Source organism: Grampus griseus (assembly GCF_964374135.1).
Source record: "Grampus griseus genome assembly, chromosome: 4".
In the NCBI taxonomy this organism is placed as follows: Eukaryota; Metazoa; Chordata; class Mammalia; order Artiodactyla; family Delphinidae; genus Grampus; species Grampus griseus.
Window position 1 is genome coordinate 37,306,732 of NC_138997.1, and position 13,220 is coordinate 37,319,951.

Genomic DNA, 13,220 nt, shown 5'->3' on the forward strand with positions numbered 1-13,220 from the left:
AGAGGAGAGATGGAGAAAGAATGTGTGTGTGTGTGTGTGTGTGTGTGTGTGTGTGTGTGTGTGTGTGTGTGTGTGTGTGAAAGAGAGAGACAGAGACACAGAGAGATAAGGAGAAAGAGTGAGCTGGAGAGAGAGGATTGCCCTAGGGGTGACCTGCATTTTCGCTTATGATGGGAAGGAAAGTGAACAGACATATGAATCAGATGGGAGAAAGCTGGCCTGGAAATACCTTGAAATGGTCTCTACCCTAAAGAGGAAAGTAATCCTGAAAAAGGGTGAATTTCTAGGAATCTGAAGGACTAAGGAAGGGTGTAGCAAGTGGCCTGCTGAAGGAAGAGACAGAAGTATTCTCATGTGGTAGGAATTGCAGACAAAGGTTCTGAGAGGATGAATCCCCAAGAAAACCTCAAGAGCACCTCATGACTTGAGTCCACATGGTGCCAGAGGGTCCCAAAACCAGATCACAAGCATACTCCTCACACCTCCATCTTGGTCCACCCCAACCCTGGTGCATGGAGAGGCAGAGAAGAAAACTGAAGAACAAGGACAGAATAGAAAAGAAGCTTCTGCCCTCTGGCCTCATATCCCAAAGAAGACCCAACGTACAGGAGAAGAAAGCTTTAATTTCACATGAAGGTATCATTTTGATTATTGCAGGGACTTGGCATTTTACCTCCTAAAATGATACTCTACTTGTCCCTAAAAGTGATCAGAAAAGCAATGAGACCTGCACAAAATTTCATCCAGTGGCAGGAAATGAGCCAGCCTACAGAGTGGGTTAAAAGAGGAACAGGGCTTCCCTGGTGGCGCAGTGGTTGAGAATCCACCTGCTGATGCAGGGGACACGGGTTCGTGCCCCGGTCTGGGAAGATCCCACATGCCACGGAGCGGCTAGGCCCATGAGCCATGGCCACTGAGCCTGCGCGTCCGGAGCCTGTGCTCCCCAACGAGAGAGGCCACAAAAGTGAGAGGCCGCATACCGGAAAAAAAAAAAAAGTTAGAGGAACAGTAAAGTTTCTTTCTAGTGCATCCCATCAAACTGAGCACAATCTAATAGTTTTATTATTTTTAAGATACATAGTAAGCGAAAACATAAGCTTTAGTACTTCCTTCTCAATGGACCCTACCTCCATCAGAGACCACTGCTCCACTGACTAAGAGGTTGATTTTCGAGGCTGCACTGATCAAGTTACTGCCCAACTTAAAATCCTGGATGCGTTCCCGTTGCCTGTGCTTGAAATTTAACTTTACGGTAGGCACATGCAAGCTCTGCATGCTTTTCTGGCCTCCTTTGCCTATCCACTTACACTTGGGATTTACCCAATGCGTGCAGTTCCCTGCACATGACATGAAAGACACCCTTCTACATCTCAGCTCATGTCATTCCACTGAACTTCTCTTCTTTTTCCCATTCCACACTCAGTTTTTATTTCTATTTAAAACTTAGCTCAGATGTTTCTTTCTCCAGCCTCTTATCTTGCCCTTTACCCATCTACCTCACTTCAACAGAGTGGGATTTGCTCCTGTTACTCTCATGGTTCTCCAACATTCTTCTTTAATAGCAGTTGTCTTACAGTTATGACTCTTCATTTATCTACCCTTCCCACCAGATTGTGAATTCCTGGCAGCAGGATTTATTCTTGTTCATTGCCATGTCCCCAGCATCATTAAAGAACCCGGCTCTAGTAGGACCTTAATAGGTAACTATTAACTGAATGAAAGTTATAAGGATAAAATGAGGACTATAATAATTTCTCCTTATATTACAGCTTCTACAAAATTCTTCGGCTTCTACCACAAAGATAAGTAGTATGGATTGGGGACTTGTCTGTTTGTTTTTTGTCATTTTTCAAGAGACTGAATAAAGTATTAATTTTTTTTTTGGAGCTCATTACATGCATGATGAACGCCCTGAGTCTGGGCTGACAGAATTTGATGCCTGAAATATACCAAGGAATTTTTCATATGATGTAGAAGATCCAATAAAGCTGTTCCTGAACTCCTAAATCTAGGCATGTTACACATAAGTAACTAAAATTCACAAGGGGTTTCTTCTTTGGTCTTTGTTTTAGTTACTTTTTTAAACTCCTGAGTTAAAAAAAAATAAGGCTCCCTTTCACACTGAATTGTCAGCACATTTTAAGACAAATTTTTACCCAGCAAGATCGTCTTGAGGACAAAGGCTTATTTTGAGACATACTGCCTGTGAGACTGTTTATTTTAAGCCATGATATTATGATATTAGAAGATTTTTATTCATAGAGGCATTGATTAATATGCTTTTGCTCCTGACAGCAACAAAGCACCAGCCTGCTCATTTCTCCCCACCTCCTATCTCAGCGTCATTTCGCATATGAGTCCTTGGCACATCGCATATTATAAAGACCTAATGCAGTGTTCTTTCAGTCTCTGTAAGGTTGTACTGAGCACAGGCCTTTTTTATTCAGTGAATGGATGAAATGTCACTTTAAAATATTTGTAGATTGCTTTAGCAATTTATCTAGAATGAGGAGAAGCTCTGCAGGCTATCAGTGATAAAAGTGAATTTTATTAGCAAAGAGTTGATAAAGTCCAATGTCTCATAGGGGATAAGAGCAGGTTGAAGTGAATGACTTCGAGATGCTCGACTTTTCCTCTCTAAAGAGATAGGCTCTAGTGTAGTTCCCATAAGAACCACATTTCTTTTTCATCAAGCAAATACTCATCACTTAACTGTTAGCATTCAAAAATTAATAAATTTTATTCAATCTTACTACCATACAAGTAACAAAAAGAAAGCAAATACAATAATTTTATGAAATGAGCAATATTTTTAGTTAACTGCAATGCCTAATGGTAGTCAAGGTACAATGAGGGGATTCCTTTAAAACACAGCTGTTCAAAGTAGGAATTTTTAAACATATAGTATCCAGGAACTTAAGACTAACATTCTCTGACCAAGGTTTGCACATATAGTGTCTGGCCTAATGGGAAAAAATATTTATTTATAACTGTCTTCATTGCAGTAGTATTTATAATATTTTAAAGAATAGAGAATGATTAGTTAAGGTACATATGTAGAATATAATATCCAGTTACTAATGTTTTGAAGAGTAATAAACGAGAACTAAATGGCTACTATATGCTGAATACCACTTTAAGGGCTTTGTATCTATGGACCTAGTCAATCCTTATAACAAACCTATTAGGTCTAAAGCATCATCGTTCCCCATTTTATAGCTAGTAAACTGAGACACTGAAAGGTTAGCATGTACAATGGCACAGCTTGTCAGAGGTAGAGCTGAGTTTAAGACCCAGACCTCCTAGCTCTATTGTCCATGTACTTCACCACCACACCATATGTATTAGTTTGCTAGAGCTGCCATAATAAACCACCACAAACTGGATGGCTTAATAGAAATTTATGGTCTCAGAGTGCTTGAGGCTACAAGTGCAAAATCATAGTGGTGGCAGAATTGGTTCCTTCTGAGGGCTGTGAGGGAGAATCTGTTCCATGCCTCTCCCCTAGTTTCTGGTGGTTTGCTGGCAATCTTTGGTGTTCTTTGTATTGTAGAAGCTTAAGCCCAAAGTCTGTCTTCATCTTCCATGGAATTTTCCCTGTGTACATATCTATGTCTAATTTCCCTTTTTTTAAATAAGGACACCAGTCATATTGGGCTAAGGACAGATCCTACTCCAGTATGACTTCATCTTAACCATATACCTGAAAAGACCCTATTTCCAAATAAGGTCACATTCCGAGGTACTGGGGGTTAGGACTTAAATGTATCAATTTTGGTGGGACATTATTCAACCTATAACACCATAGTTTGCAATCATATTATTCACACAATAAAATGCTAAGTGAACAAAAGCAGAAAATAAAAATCTATACTGTGATTCCAATTTTAAAATATACACACTGGGTGGTGGGAGTGGGGGGGTGGGAGAAATATACCAAGTAATAGCAGCATAGGTCTTACATTTTTGTTTATCCTTGTTGTATTCTACAATAAGCACTTGATACTATTTTAATCATTTTTAAATGCAATAATGACATAATTGCATCCAAAAAGAAGTAGAAATATTTTTCCAAATTTATTAAGTTTATTCATATTTTGTGACCCTAAAGAGCTATGTTAGCACTTTATGTGCTCAGGCCAGGGCTACATCCTGGACCAGAATTCTAACTTCAGTGTCCATCCTCCCTACTCTACATCCTCCAAATACTATGTTTTGGTCCCATGTCCTTTCTCTTACTCTATTTCCTCAGCTCTTCAAAGAATAAAATCTTGCTGCTCTGTGGCCTTGAATATTGTCTGATAAGACTCTTAAGATATGGCTCAAACAATTAAACAGATAAGTCTTGGAATATAAAAAGTCTCTCCCCAGTGGTCTCCAAAGTGGGGTGAATGTTCTTCAGGTGTTATATAAGATGATGCATCTACTTTGGGTGTGAGAACAATACAAAGGCTTCTCTTAATATTGAGATATTGATATTTAATTCATGGATTTGTACTCTTACCTCACTCAGTTTACAGTCAGGTGTGTGTGCATGAGTCAGGTATAGAATTTAAGTTTCCTCTGGAAAGAGTGAGACAGTCACAGGGCAGAAGAGTGGACAATGGAACCTGTATTTGTTTCCTAGGGCTGTCATAACAAATTGCCACAAAGTTGGCAGTTTAAAACAACTGAAATTTATTCTTTCACAGTTCTGGAGTCCAAAATCAAGATGTGAATGTGTCTGTAGGCTAGGATCCTTCATTGCTTCTTCCACCTTCTGGTGTCTACTGGCAATTTTTGACATTCCTTGGCTTGTAGAAAAGTCACTCCAATCTTTGCTTCTGACTTCCCATGGCCTTCTTCCCTGTGTCTTTTCCTTTTCAGTCTCTTACAAGATACCCATTATTGGATTTAGGGCCCACCTAATCCAAGATGATCTCATCTCTAGATCCTTATCTTGATAACATCTACAAAGACCCAATTCTGAAGTTCTGGGTTGACATACATTTTGGGGGCCACCATTTAACCCACTATATGGCCCTAAAGTGTTATTTTGCTTTCAGAGTAATGAAGCACATTTCAGAATGCATGTGATTAGGTGGATTTATAGATCATATTATCTAGTTTTAAACAAGTTAATCTTCACAAATTGACCAGTGGATCAAACTTTTTCAGGTAAAATAAACCAACAGATTGAGTGTGATAAGAATCATGCAAGCCCATGAAAAACATCAAGAAAATAGAAAGGCTGACACTTCTTCTATCCTTTGTATGCAGCCTTAGAAAACTGCAATAACATAATCATACCTAACACGACCAAAGTAGATCAAAAATTTCAAAATTATCAGGAAGTTAATGGATTGACATCTGCTACCGTTAACAACAAATCTTTGAGATTTTCTTCAGTGATGGTATGCAATCATCACAATTAATAACTCATATTAAAATTACATACTCAGAACATGAAGACACAGCTGCATAATTTTTTCAGTCATGTTTAAAGTCATCTTAATTTTACAACATTATTAAATTGCATGGTAGACATAACATCACCTCTAGAAGTTTCTCACTATGAGAAAAAATTTTAAAAGCCACATATTATCTAGAAAACCCTTGTTCTTTTTCTTGGTAAAAATTAGCAGAAGACACACACACACACACACACACACACACACACATACAATACAGAGACAAAATAATATGTCTTTTTATGAGTAAATCATTTTGGAAGATGTATAGAACACGTAACAGAAGAATGGAAGAAACAAGAACTGGAACAACAATCTACACATGGTGATATGTTTTCTCTAAAGTTGGAGGAAAATACCTATATTTCTTATATAACTTAGTATATCAGTATATAACAACTAAATTCTGTTTCAAAAATAAGATACATCAAAACTTTTTGTGTACCATGAAATTAAAGATGTATCATAAAAGACATATTGTTGACAGAAAGTGAGCTCTTTAATTTTTTTTTTTTTTCGCGGTATGCGGGCCTCTCACTGTTGTGGCCTCTCCCTTTGCGGAGCAACAGGCTCCGGACGCGCAGGCTCAGCGGCCATGGCTCACGGGCCCAGCCACTTCGCGGCATGTGGGATCTTCCCAGACCGGGGCATGAACCCGTGTCCCCTGCATCAGCAGGTGGACTCTCAACCACTACGCCACCAGGGAAGCCCTAATTTCTTAAAAATAGTGTTTTTTCCTGACAAAATTTACATTACAACATTAATGGAGTAACTATTTTGGCCAGACTAAAGAAAAGATTATAAGGAAAAATTACAGGGATAGGACCACACATTTAATCCATTCACTTCATCATTCACAGGCAAGCTATTGCAGCATAATAAAAGATAGAAGTACACAGAGTACTGCAGGAAATCATTGATGCAATTCACCTTTTAAAGACCTTTAAGATACAAGAGAGTTCAGTAGAAACTAACACAAATTGTAAAGTAACTATACTCCAATAAAAATTAATTTAAAAATGCAATAGAGTTCTTACAAAACCTCAGTAATGAGGTAGGGAGTGAGCAAGAGAATCTGCTGCCCAGCCCAGATATGTATTTGTTATCTTGCATCAAAATCTTTAAAAAGTTGTTGACCTGAAGATGAGTGGTGCATTTTTCTGTTAAAAGAAGACAAGTTGTTCTAAATCTGCTGGCCTGTTCTATGGAAAATGTAGCACTTGGTAGTTTGCCCCTAGCAGAAAATTTCAAAAAATAGTGATAACTGTGTATAATCTGCCCACTCAATATAAAGGTGAGGTTTTAATAATGAAAAATAAAAAGGTGCATTTTAAGAGTGATGAGTTGTTTAAAATGACTGTTTTTAAATGTTTCTACATCTATATGCATTTGTTACAAAAAGCAATATGATTTGTACCATCTATAAAAATTCATATCTGCACACTTAAAAAATTTGGGAACATTCTGTAACTGACCAGTACTCCTCAAATCTGTCAAGGTCACCAGAAACAAGGAAAGTCTGAGAAAACAGGGAAAGTTAACTGTCTCAGTCTGGAGAGCCTAAGGAGTCATGTTCTATCCTGGAACAGAAAAGGGACATTAGGTAAAGACAAAGGAAATCTGAAAGAAGTATGGACTATAGTTAATAGTAATATATTAACATTGGTTCATTAGTTGTGAATAATATACTGTACTAGTGTAAGATGATAACAGTAGGAAACTAGGCGTGGGCCTCATGGGAACTCAGGGTACTCTCTGCAACATTTATGTAATTCAAAACTATTCTAAAATTAAAGTTTATTTATTTATTTATTTTGTGGTACGCGGGCCTCTCACTGTTGTGGCCTCTCCCGTTGCGGAGCACAGGCTCTGGACGTACAGGCTCAGTGGCCATGGCTCACAGGCCCAGCTGCTCCACGGCATGTGGGATCTTCCCGGACCGGGGCACGAACCCGTGTCCCCTGCATCGGCAGGCAGACTCTCAACCACTCCGCCACCAGGGAAGCCCAAAGTTTATTTTTAAAAAATCTTGTAATCAGAATTTTCTAACCTGTTTATAAGTCTTCCAAACAAAAGATTGCAGTGAGTTTTAGACTCATAAACTAAATATATAAAAATGCAACATCCTTCAAGTAATTTGAAAGAAAATTTAATAATAAATATCGGGAAATTTACTAGCCATACCTTAATAAAAACATTTGCATGATTAATATCTGGGATGAAAATGAAAGTCGTGGTTTAGTAAGTATAACTACACTGTACTCCCTCCAATTATATCTGGTTATCGTGGTAAGGTTTCTCTAACCTATGATAGAAATTAAAAACAGATATTCAGATAAAAGGAACCAGATCTTCAAATCTCTGTATGAAAAATTGTAAGCTGAAAGTTTTAAAATAACGGGATATTCAATCACATTGCTCACACTAAATTATTATTATATTAGTGAGAGTAAGGGGCTCTCTATAATCACTCCATTAATAAATTACAAATAAAAAGTTGTTTATAGTCATTATATTTGACTTCATAGCATCCATTTTCATTTCTATTTTTATATATGTTTTAGAATACATATACAATTACTTGAATTTATTGGTGGCTTATGCTAAAAAATTTTTAAAGATAGAGTATTCAACCACAAGATTTGGAGACCACTGTAGCTTATGGACGGCTAGCTGAGACATCATACTTTGCTACAGTGGTTTCTTCATCATCAGGACAATGTTCATCTCTAGTCCTTACCTTTGCTCCTTATTCACTTTGAGCTCCTCCAAAACCATACATTTAAAAAGCAGAAAGTTTATTTGTGTGCACAGATTATATATTCAGTCTTAATTATTTTTTTAATAAAAACTAAAATTATTTAATTCTAAGAAAGGCAAAGCATAGGTGAAAAGGTATATTTACTCTAAAAGGACCCACTTTAGAACACAACACAAACAGTTGTTTGATGGTGTGCTAGACTCTGTGCTCTAGCCTTTCCCAGTGTTCCTTCTACACATCCACAACCATCTCCTCCTGTGTGACCTATAAGAAGGGCAATGTGAGTTTTCACCCAAACTAAAACATTTCAGAGAGTGAGAGTGAACTCTATTAATAATTACACCCCAAAAACAAGCGTAAACTGGGATTGTCTCATGCAAACACTGAATTCATAAGCATGAAATTCATAAGAGGGGCACTGAATTTATAAGTATGAAATTCATAAGAGGGGTCCAAGCTTAAATTATAAATGTGAGAGAAAGCTGCAAATATAATGTGCCTAAAATCATACAACTGGATGAGCTTACCAAGGGGGGAGAGAATAGGCAAAGAAAAGAAAACCCATTACTGCTTCCTAAAGTACCCCAACATGGAGGAGTGAGGGAAATGGGGAGGAAATCACAAAAAGCCTGAGAAGTTGTGGTCAAAAAGGTAGAATGAAAACCACGTATATGTAGTGTTCTGAATGGCAAGTGGAGAAATTATTCCCAGGATGTTGATAGGTCAAGGAAGATGAGAACTGAGAATTGACTATTGGCTTAACAAAAATGAGGTCATTGAGACTTTGATACGGTTCAGGAGGAATGAGAAGAGAGAATATAGTGATAGCATGCATAAGCAGCTCTTTCAAAGATGAGAAATATAAATAGAAGAATATCATGAGGGTTAATGAGTACAAGGGGGGGTTGTGTTGTGTTTTATTTTGTTTTGTTTTTTAAGATAGGAAAAATAACATATTGGCATGCCTGTGGGAATAATCTAGTACAGAGTAGAAACTGACAATGTAGAAGTGAGTTAATTGTGAAAATGACTCTACTACCCAAAGCAATCTACAGATTCAATGCAATCCCTATCAAACTACCACTGGCATTTTTCACAGAAGTAGAATAAAAAATTTCACAATTTGTATGGAAACACAAAAGACCCCGAATAGTCAAAGCAATCTTGAGAATGAAAAACGGAGCTGGAGGAATCAGGCTCCCTGACTTCAGAATATACTACAAAGCTACAGTAATCAAGACAGTATGGTACTGGCACAAAAACAGAAAGATAGATCAATGGAACAGGATAGAAAGCCCAGAGATAAACCCACACACATATGGTCACCTTATCTTTGATAAAGGAGGCAGGAATGTACAGTGGAAAAAGGACAGCCTCTTCAATAAGTGGTGCTGGGAAAACTGGACAGCTATGTGTAAAAGTATGAGATTAAATCACTCCCTAACACCATACACAAAAATAAGCTCAAAATGGATTAGAGACCTAAATGTAAGGCCAGAAACTATCAAACTCTTAGAGGAAAACATAGGCAGAACACTCTATGACATAAATCACAGCAAGATCCTTTTTGACCCACCTCCTAGAGAAATGGAAATAAAACCAAAAATAAACAAATGGGACCTAATGAAACTTCAAAGCTTTTGCACAGCAAAGGAAACCATAAACAAGACGAAAAGACAACCCTCAGAATGGGAGAAAATATTTGCAAATGAAGCAACTGACAAAGTATTAATTTCCAAAATTTATAAGCAGCTCATGCAGCTCAATAACAAAAAAACAAACAACCCAATCCAAAAATGGGCAGAAGACCTAAATAGACATTTCTCCAAAGAAGATATACAGACTGCCAACAAACACATGAAAGAATGCTCAACATCATTAATCATTAGAGAAATGCAAATCAAAACTACAATGAGATATCATGTCACACCAGTCAGAATGACCATCATCAAAAAATCGAAAAACAATAAATGCTGGAGAGGGTGTGGAGAAAAGGGAACACTCTTGCACTGCTGGTGGGAATGTGAATTGGTACAGCCACTGTGGAGAACTGTATGGAGGTTCCTTAAAAACCTACAAATAGAACTACCATATGACCCAGCAATCCCACTACAGGGCATATACCCTGAGAAAACCATAATTCAGAAAGAGTCATGTACCAAAATGTTCATTGCAGCTCTATTTACAATAGCCCAGAGATGGAAACAACCTAAGAGCCCATCATCGGATGAATGGATAAAGAAGATGTGGCACATATATACAATGGAATATTACTCAGCCATAAAAAGAAATGAAATTGAGCTATTTATAATGACATGGATGGACCTAGAGTCTGTCATATAGAGTGAAGTCAGAAAGAGAACAACAAATACTGTATGCTAACACATATATATGGAATTTAAGAAAAAAAAATGTCATGAAGAACCTAGGGGTAAGATAGGAATAAAGACACAGACCTACTAGAGAATGGACTTGAGGATATGGGGAGGGAGAAGGGTGAGCTGTGACAGGGTGAGAGAGAGGCATGGACATATATACACTACCAAATGTAAAATAGCTAGTGGGAAGCAGCTGCGCAGCACAGGGAGATCAGCTCGGTGCTTTGTGACCACCTAGAGGGGTGGGATAGGGAGGGTGGGAGGGAGGGAGAGGCAAGAGGGAAGAAATATGGGAATATATGTATATGTATAACTGATTCACTTTGTTATAAAGCAGAAACTAACACACCATTGTAAAGCAATTATACTCCAATAAAGATGTAAAAAAAAAAAAAAAGAGTAGCCTGCGCTTGCTGCAACTAGAGAAAGCCTGCGTGCAGCAACGAAGACCCAATGTAGCCAAAAATAAAATAAATAAATTTATTTTAAAAAAAAAGAGTTTCTGGGGCAATAAATTTAAGTAGTTGTAGGCAGTACTATCTAGTAGACAAATGAAGGGGTCAGCCCCAAGTGGGATCATGGAAATTTAATACAAAGGAAGGTGGCATATATATCTACAAATGCAGGTAGATTGGTAGGTAGGAATTTATCTTCTGATTGTTTTGATTTTTTCAGTGAAATGGGAAGCATGATCATCAACAGAGTGTAAGGATATGAGAAGAGGTATTGGAGGCTTAAGGGAGTGGAGAAAGCATTAAATACTCATTTGTGGGAATGGAAAACTAATTGAATGAGAAATTGTAGCACTGGATAGTTGTTGGATAGATGATATTAATGTAAAAACATTCATTGCCCCTTCCGACTAGCTCCTCCTTACCATGCTTAGCCCTGCAGGAGGATTATAATTCTCACCCCACTGATATTAAGCTTAGCCAGATGACTTCCTTTGACCAATGAAATAGAAGTGGAAGTGGCATGTACCACTTCAGAAGAGAAGCTCTAAGAAACATCATATGCTTCTACTATCTCTTCTTTCCTTCTGCCATGAGTACAGCAGCACCCCCAGGAAGGAGCAGTTCCATTAGCCTAGCTCCCGGAGTCAAGAGTCAAAGGTGACTCACAGTGTACATTTAAATGAGAAACAAAGCTTTATTGCATTCCCTTTGAGACTCTGAGATTGTTTCGTATCACAGCACAACTAGACAAAATTGGCTGTCATGGGCAGAATTAAGGGCCTACTTGAAGTTACCATCGTGAATATACACTAAGAAGTATTGGCATGGCTACGGGTTTATTCCCAGCCACATTCATCTGCATGGAGGCAGGCACAGCATGTGTGTAGAGTTGGATTTAAACAGGGTTGTGAGTCATTAAATTGTGTATAAAGAAGTAAGAAATTGGCAAGGGGTTTCGAGTGTTGCAAAGAAGTGTTTATCATAATTAACCATGAAATTTAAGGGAGAAATAAGGAATTGAGGGCACTGAGGAAGAGTGAAAAGGTGTTCGGGAAACAGATTGAAAGTCTTGGTTGGAAGTCAAAGGATTTTTGGAGTTGAATTACTGGAGAGGATAAAGCGAAAAGATAAGAGGTTGTGATCAGAGCATGGGATGTTACCTCTGTGGAAGAATGGCTGTTTGCGGTGACAATATCTAGAGCAGTGCTGCTCAAAGCAGTATCAAAGCCAATCCTTGAGCCTCATATGGGTCCACAATGAGATAAATTGCAGAAATTGGGAATAAAAAGAAAATTTGACAACAATTTGACAGTGTCATGACACCCAAGCATTTGATCATGGGTTTGCATCTTTTGCATCTACATTTTTTTAACTAATTTATTTTTATTTCATTTTCCAAAAGCATTTTTTATTTATGATGAATTAGATGTTACAAAACAGCAACAATACAGAAAGGGGGTTTCATCTTCCCAGACAGTTTGAGAAATTTGGTCAGCACAGTACTTGTCAACTTTTTGATTTCTGGACCCCTTTACACACTTAAAAATTATTGATGGCAAAAAATATTTTATATAGATTACAGTTATTAATATTTACTATATTAGAAATTAAAACAGGAGTTTTAAAAATATTTATTTAATTCAATTAAAATATAATAAACCCATTAAGTGTTAACATGACTATTTTTATTTAAAAAAATATGTTTTCCGGGCTTCCCTGGTGGTGCAGTGGTTGAGAGTCCGCCTGCCGATACAGGGGACACGGGTTCGTGCCCTGGTCTGGGAAGATCCCACATGCCGCTGAGCGACTAGGCCCATGAGCCATGGCCGCTAAGCCTGCGCGTCCGGAGCCTGTCCTCCGCAACGGGAGGGGCCACAACAGTGAGAGGCCCGCGTACCGCAAAATATATATATATATGTTTTCCAAAACAAAAAAAATTAATGAGAAGAGTGGTATTATTTTACATTTATGCAAATCTCTCTAATGGTTGCCTGAATAGAAGAGAGCTGGATTTTGAATCTGCTTCTATATTCAACCTATTTTGATATTACAGGTCATGTAGTCTCTGGAAGACATTGTATATTCATGAGAAAATGAGAGTGAAAAAGGTAAGTAACATCTTAGCAATATGATGAAAATCGTTCTTAACCCATTGGCCCCCAGAAAGTGTCTTGGA